The 8,405-nt window shown below is 40.6% G+C and overlaps 1 protein-coding gene across 2 annotated transcripts in view; it reads left to right on the top strand.

The window, feature by feature from the left end:
- Positions 1–4,011: 4,011 nt before the first annotated feature.
- SYK (spleen associated tyrosine kinase) overlaps positions 4,012–8,405 on the top strand; it is an 82,519-nt gene continuing 78,125 nt past the window's right edge. For both annotated transcript variants that reach the window (XM_066604052.1, XM_066604050.1), the window contains exon 1: positions 4,012–4,217. The gene's annotated coding sequence lies outside the window, so the exon portion shown is untranslated. The remainder of the gene's footprint in view (positions 4,218–8,405) is intronic.

Here is an 8,405-nt window from a genome sequence, read left to right as displayed (position 1 = left end):
AAGCTCCCATAGAAGTCTATGGGAGCTGCCAGCAAAAAAAGGGAGAGGAAGGGGGAGGGAGGAAGTTTAGCAGCGCTAGCTGCTGCTAAAGTCCCTCCCTTTCCCAGCAGCTCCCATAGGCTTCTATGGCAGCTGCAGGCCGATCGTGGCCAAAAGATAGGACAAGACCTATCTTTCCAGCCATGCGTAAAAGCGGTTGGCCAGAATCTGCAGCGCATGTGTTATCTCTTCCAGATGTTCGTTTTTGTTTTTTTTTACTCTGGAAATACGGCCATCTGAACAAATGCGTTGCAGCGCCATCATACTCAGCAAATGCATCATCTACCATATTTGTAGTAAATCCTCATTAACCTCCACAATTGCAATAGAGTTTTCGTTTTGCTTTTACTTTATTAATGTCTTGTTGGTGGACTTGCTAGCGGTACTTGGTTATAACGTGCTTCTATTTAACATATTGGGTACATAAAGCTGCAGCCAAATATGACTTCAGGGTCACTTTCACACGCGCATTTTGGTTAGTATTTTGCATTAATATTTGCAAGACAAAACCAGAAGTGAAACTTACGGAGAGAAAAGTGATAATGCAAATATTTGTATTTCCTCCATGTTTTGGACCAACTCCTGATTATGGCCTGCAAATACAGATGCAAATAACTGACCCCCACCCGTGTGAAAGTAGCTCATGGCCGCCCGCACACAACCAGGTCAGTTTCCGCATGTGGGATCCAGCAGAGGACTTTGATCTTGTGCCCAGCTGGTGACCCATCAGAATCTTCCTAATCTGTACCGCGGATGGTGCGGTGCCAGCCAGATTTTGCCGCACTGTTGCGAAGCGATGACACAGATCCTGTGACCTTTCCACAATGATGATTGCAGATGAGCCACTGGTCGGAATCCGCCTAATAATAGAGCATTATGCGATTCTTTTTCCTCCGTGAGCGGAAAATCGCAGTTGATTTCCACTTGTGTGCAGGACAAAAAAAAAACGCTTTTCCATTACATGCTATGGGCGGTATTTGCTGCGGAATCCGGAGGCAGACATCCACTCCGGATTCGGTAATGCAAGGCTGCCCGTTTACAGGTGGCCTAAAAGTCTATAATGAATAAAAATGGGAAAATACACAGTGTTTTGGCATCTGGGGTTCTTGCAGCATTTTTTAGGTCATGTTTATTAACCTCTTAAGGACATGGCCTATTTTGGGCTTAGGGACGCAACAATTTTTGGCGGATTTTCATCTCCATTTTTCAAATCCATAACCTTTTTACTTTTCTGTCGACGCGGCCGTATAAGGGCTTGTTTTTTGTGTGGCGATCTGTAGTTTTTGATGGTGCCATTTTTGGGTACATTGACTATATTGTAAAACTTTTATTATTTATTTTTATGATAACAGGAGAGAAAACGCATCAATTCTGCCATAGATTTTTGGGTTGTTTTTTTTACAGCGTTAATCATGCAGCATAAATGACATAATACATTTTTTCTGCGGGTCGGTACGATTACAACGATACCAAAATTCTTATTTTTTTAGGTTTTTCCACTTTTTTGCAATAAAAACCCATTCATGCTCCTCTGGGAAATATGCAAATTGAGGGTGGAACAATACCTCTACAGTGGCACCTATTGGAAAGCAGCATAGTTGGCACTGTACTGGTATTTTTCCATCTTACCATTTGCATATTTCCTAAAGAGCATGCATGGCCTTGTAAGTCTGCTTGCACCTTCTAGGTGTTCTCCCCCTAAGGAGAAACAATACCCTTCCTGACCACAGCTATAGGCCTCTCACTAGGCAAGCCAGAAACCTACTGCACACTGATGAAGGACAATTCCCCCGAAACAGCTGTCTGTGTATGGTTATTCTGGCTTTGGCTCACAATTTGCAGTCATTGTTACAAGGCTTGTTAAAAAGTCTGACACTGACTTGCAGGAATGCTGCCTTTCAATACGTGGCGCTGTAGAGGTATTGTTCTATCTTCCCCTTAGCATTTTTGAGGACACACGCTCTGGTTGGTGTAGATGTTGGTGATATAAATGAACTCTGCACACCCTGATGTATTATTTTTATGTTATTTTTGTGAGCAAACTCTACTTGGATGTGAGTATTAGGCATAAATGTATGTTTTAAAGCATTAAAAAAATAAAATTCCTGTTTGATAAAAGCCCATCAATACAGAATTAGTCCACACGGACATGTCTGTGTCACAATGCTATCCATATACAGCTCGAATTCTGCACCTATTAAAACATATTTGAATGCGGTTGACTTGCGCATGTGTCTGCATTGTTTTTTGCACTTTTTTTGCGCACACAGGGTCTGTTCATATGCACACGTGACACCCCCTCACACTGATCTAAACTGCCATATATGCTAATGAGGTCCAGTTGTGTTCTTTCCCATGCAGTGTATTGCACATGCCCTTGAGTTTTGTGCAACTCCCATATGTGCATAAATACGCAGGAAAAAAGACCTGGTCCTATTTTTTTCGAGCGTGCACGAAATGCATGCAATAAAATCTACCCACTGACATTCTCTGTGTATGTGCGCAAATGCGTTGAAAATGTGGGAGCCGCCTTTACTTCAAAACCGCAAGATTAAATTTCGCAGTGGAAAACTTTTCTGCTGCGGATGTCTTGCAGAATTTCTGCTGCAGTTTTCTAGCACAGAAGAGATGTAATTCTGCAATTAAAGTCTGCATTAAAAAAAACACAAGAAATTCAGCAAGACGTTCTGAAGAACACATTCTGTAGTTAGAAACTTCACAAAATCTGCATTAATTGGCGAGATCTGCATCTGCGCTGCGTCCTGCGAACAATTCCTTCCAGAGTGTTCGGTCTCTTGTAGGTTTACACTTTTTTAAGATGCCTAACTTAAAAAAAATGATTTTAGCACTCTCCAGTCTGAGAAATGCTATGAATATATGCGCATGCAGACAAAATAGGCCTGAGGCTACCTTCACATGGGCAAGCGCGATATTTGGTGGAAAAACCTGACCCAATATTGTGCTTATTAACGTGCGTTTTATCCACAGATTCGAGGCGTTTTTCATGCATGACTCCTGCAAAGTTCCGATCCTCCAGCACTTGTTTCACGTGCGAAGCAGGATCGGCAAGTGTTTCATTTGTTTCAATGCATTGAAATGCAATGTGTTTGACTGTCCCGTCGAAAACAATGGGCGATGCGTTCACAGGAATGCGAAAAAATAGGACGTGATGTTTTACCTTGCTGCATGTCAAAAGAACCAAATTAATATTTGCGCAAGTTTTATGCATCTCTCAACCCCCAAAACTCGCACAGAATTCACACTCGTGTGCATGTAGCCTCAATGAAACCCATGAAATCTACACATCTTGGACTTTAATGTTTAAGAAACATGTTACGTATAATTTTCTGCTTGGGTTGAACTTTTAAGCACTACTATCAATTTTAATGCACTTTTTATGAAAAATTGCTCTGATACAAAATCACAGGAAGGTGCCTGCATGTATACATTTCTGAGTGGTATTTCCTGGTGTGCCAGGAATATATATTAAGAAAATATAAGCCTATGGGTGGGAAGGGGTTTAATTTTTTTGGTATGTTCTAATTTAAACTTTATATGTACATTTCAAAAGTGTTCCAGACATGCAAAATGTCTAAAAAAAAAAAACTCCTGGCAGCGAAAGGGTTAATGGTCCAACAATTTTGAAAAAGGATTCCATTATTAAATAACAATGTATCACCATAAAACAAAATAAAAATTTCGGGAAAGCCTAGCATTCGTCTGAAAGCACATGCAGTACCTGGGTCTATACACCTTATGTTACAGCAGCTTATGAGAAAGTAAATGCTTCTTGTGTCAACATGGCTTTACTGGCATGCTTCGTTATGCAATGTAATCCCTCTGTGATAATAGAGTATACAGAGAACCTACTGTAAAAGGAAGTAATGTGGCAAACAGCCGTTAAGGAAGTCGGTGCAAACAGAACAAAATGAGAAAATGAGGAAGAAGCCGCTCAGTTCCAGTTGATAGACTTTTAGTGTAGGCTTCGTACTTACACACACAGCCTCCTTCTTCTCACTTATTAAGAACACTCCGCTACCACACAGGGGGCACTTGTTTTATTTGTTTTTCTAGAAAAAAAAATAGATTTCTTTGGAGAGATGGATATTCATAAAGTTGGAATTGAAAAGTTGTCTTAGGAGTCTACCCCTCAAGACGAGAAAATATCTAAGCATCAGGTGAGTGTGCAGAATGAACTGTATGGACCTTAAGGTTGGGCGGCAACTTAATGAGATGTTGGTATTTTATTGCATTGCCTGTGGGTAGGACTCAAGAGTTATCGTTGTCTGTGAGTAGGGCTGGAGAAAGAATAAACATGGTGTTACAGTAGGTCTTCTTAGGCATGGCATTGTCAAGGCAGTTGACTATGTAGTAATAGTGTTGTGGCAAGTGTGATAGAACTGGAATCATAGTGTCCAACTTACTAATGTAACCCAACTGAACAAATGTATCATATAAACTTACAAGGACCATGTAAAACCCATTATAATTACAAGGTAAGGGCATCGGATAAGAATAATATGGTAGACATTGCCCATATCACTCATTGTTCACTTGTCCACTCCCAAAGAGCATGTCTCCTAACAAGTAAAATGTCTTCCAAGTAAGTTCATAAGTTTCCTCTTCTGTCATATCAGCTACATCTGCTATGCTGGATGACAACCAATATGGTCACCATTACATTGACATCGGGCTTGTCATCCAGCTTTCCTAAGGGCTTGAAAAGCAAATCTGCCTATATAGACAGTGTTACATTCCCCGCGCTTCCTTAGCTAGCATAAATTATCTTCCCTCCAAAAGATGGTGCCCTCTATTGGCGGTGACTAGAATAAATATCTTAGTATATATCAGCCGTTGAATAAGATATCATGTTGAAGAGGTCTTAATGCATAGCTACAGTTTTGCAAGGATACCCCAAACAGTCATTACCAACCCCACTTGCAACATATCATGTTATAAACTGCAGCTCTATAAGTACTGTGGCTAACAACACTGCAGTCCGTAATCTATTGCTAAGGAGTAAATGAGAGAATTTTGCATAGCTATGCAGAAAATAGTGTATTTTTTAACATTTAAATGCTACATTTTTTCCTTTGCTCGTCATTACTGTTGAGTATACCGAACCAGTAGACCCCTGTTTCAGATCGTACTTGGCTACAAGGTTGCGTCAGCGTGAACCCGATCCGAGCTTTTAGCAAAGTTCTAACTGAAACAACGTCTACTGGTTCGTTTCACTCAACACTAGTCCTGAACATTGTAAAGCCATATGCCTATCTGCGCACCTCAGTGCAATTTTTGCGCACATATCGGAGTATTTGTACTTTTACAGGGATTTTATGGCTCTCAGATAGTCTTATACGCCAGCTTTAGGTTTCTGGGAACTTCAGGTCTCGTTCAAACTAATTCAGACCGAAACAAAGTTTTTGCAAAAGTTTAGTCTGTGTACTGAATGGTGCAAGGTGCCGTTCAGTTGTCATGGCAGTCAGTTGGTTTCTAAAGGCCTCCAGGGCTGCCATGTATTTCTGCTTATTAAGGGCTTTTACCTACTAGCGTTTTTTTTTTTCGCTGCGATTTCGTGCGTTTTTTTTCCCCAAATGTCAATGGAACTTTCTAATGTTAAAATCGCATCACACAAAAATCGCAGAAACGCAAACTTGCGATTTTTGTGCGATGTGATTTTAACATTAGAAAGTCCCATTGTCATTTGGAAAAGAAAAAAGGTGAAATCGCAGTGAAAAAAAAACGCTAGTGGGTAAAAGCCCTAAGACAGGGCTGTGGCGTGTCTTGATACAATGCTAGCAGAAATACAATATACAGCAGTACTGAAGTCTTGCAGTATATGGTATAGGTGATCAAACAATCACAAGTTTAGGTCCCTTAAGAGTACTAAAAAACATAAAACGTGAATTTTTTTTGCACACTTGTAAATAATAAAGGACAAAGATATAAATAATAAACCAGCAAAAAAAAAAACAGATTTGGTATCACCGCGTCTGTAAACGTTCGAACTATTGTAGTAACATATTGTTTTTATCCCATATGGATCACGTCATCAGAGTACAAAATTCCCAATGCCAGAATGCCAATTCTATGGTCACCCCGTCTCCAAGAAAAAAAATTAATCAAAGGCGATCAAAAAGTCATATGAACTCCAAAATGGTACCAATACAAGCTATAGCATATCCTGCAAAAAAAGAGCCCCCAAGCGACCCCATCAACGGAAAATGTAAAAAGTTATGGTAGTCAAAAGATCACAACATAAATTGTCCTTTAACCCCTTGAGTGGCACGCCCGGAAATTTTCCGGGGACGAGCTCCACTGCCCATAGCGATAAAGCCCGGAAGATTCCCGGGCTATGTATCACTATGGGAGCTGCAGAGCACAATGCCACAAGCTGTGGCAGTGTGCTCTGCCTGCACAGACCCACAGAGAACAAAGCAAGGGCTTTGAAAAACCAGCAGAAGATATTGCCGACATGTCGGCAATGTCCTGCTTTGTTTACAAGTTGCCATAGAGACCATCGGCTTGTCAGAAGCAAGCCGATGGTCTCTGTGGCAGGGAGAGCTGGTTGTTAGCTGTCAGAGGACAGCTAGGTACTAGCTCTTACAGCAGAGATCAGAGAAAACCTCCGATCTCTGCTGTGTTAACCCTTTACATGCTGCAGTCTATGTGACTGCAGCATGTAAAGGGCTGTCACTGCAGCATGTAAAGGGCTGTCACCATCAGACCCCCGGAATGTGATCAGGGGTCCTGATGGGTCCCTGTGAAAGTCCCCTAAAGGGACAAAAAAAAAAAAATTAAAAAAAAAAAAAAATTATTAAAAAAATTTAAAAAACACTTGTCTCCCTTTACTTTGTAAAAAATCAAAAATACAATCACACATGTGGTATCCGTGTGCGTCGTAATGACCCAGAGAAGGAAGTTAATACATTATTTAACCCCTTAATGACATGGCCCCTTTTTGTTCTTTTTTCCCCATTTCTTTTTTTCCTCCCCCCTGTTTAAAAAATCACAACTTGTCCCGCAAAAAACAAGCCCTCACATGGTCATGTCAATGGAAAAATGAAAAAGTTATGGCTCTTGAGACGCAACTGCAAAACTAGTTGAAATTCAATGATTAGACCATTTTAAAAAACCTGCCCTGGTGGGCACGACAGGGTGGTAGGAAACCTGCCACTCAAGGGGTTAAAGATATTTTATTTTTCAAAGCAGTATAGCAGAAGAAAGAATAAATTTGGTAGTGTCATGATTGTACTGACCCACAGAACAAAAGCTATCATGTCATTTTTGCCACAGTGTGTACACCATAAAAACAAGACCTCCCGAAAAAATGTTGGAATTGCATTTTTTTCCATTTCACTCTCCACGTTGAATTTTTTAAAAAGTTTTCTAGTATATTATATGGTATATTAAATAATATCATTGAAAAATACAGCCTGTCCTGCAAAAAACAAGTCCTCAGACAGCTATATTAGTGGAAAAATAAAAGATATAATTTTTTTAAAAGGGGGTATGAAAAATAAAAAATGAATTAAAAAAAAAGGCTGCATCAACAAATGGTTATTGTATCTATTTGTATTGCCCCAACTTATTCCACAGTGCTTTCAGGTAATTTATTTATTACCCCCCACCAAGCTGGGTACTCATTTTACCGGAAGGATGAGTCAACCTTGAGTCGGTTATCTGAGCCATACGGGGATTGAACTCTCAACCATCAGGTCATGAGCGAGAGCTTAGGACTGCATTTCTGCTGCCTTAACACTCTCCACCACAGATGCTACGTATGTGCACAACAGTGACTACAGAGCTATAAAAGTGGACAAGGTACAACTTAAAGGAGTATTCCGTCAATAGCTTATTGACAGGGGTCTGCAGCTTGGGATCCCCACTGATCAGCTGTCTGTAGTTGATGTTGGTCAGGGCCAGAAGTTTAATAGACAGCTTCACTTCCATTCATTTCCATGACTGCAATGAGAAGTTGGTTGTGTAATAAAAGGTATTGCTCCCATTGATTTCAATGATAGTGAGGCTGTCCATTACACTTCTGGCCCTGACCACCAATGATGACGTCCCGCACAGCTGCACTGATGGGCTGGAGGATCAGATGATCGGCACGAATCCTGAGAACCTATGTTTATTGCCAATTTTTATTACAATAAATACATTTTGTGGGATTTATTGATGCCGAATAAGAAAAAAATATAGAGCAGGAAAGCATCAGGAAGGGAGACAGGTAGGGAGCATAGACTCAGTGCAGCTGTATCTAGTGGCCCATTGGCTGTGTATGATTCTATGGCGGCGCAGGAAATGGCTAACAGATACATTAACTGCCAGACAGAAAAGCCCCATTTACATGCAATGATCGC

The sequence above is a fragment of the Eleutherodactylus coqui genome, chromosome 5 (genome assembly GCF_035609145.1).
Source record: "Eleutherodactylus coqui strain aEleCoq1 chromosome 5, aEleCoq1.hap1, whole genome shotgun sequence".
Taxonomy (NCBI): Eukaryota; Metazoa; Chordata; class Amphibia; order Anura; family Eleutherodactylidae; genus Eleutherodactylus; species Eleutherodactylus coqui.
The sequence above is the reverse complement of the archived record's forward strand: the minus strand, read 5'-3'. Positions and strand labels throughout refer to the sequence as shown.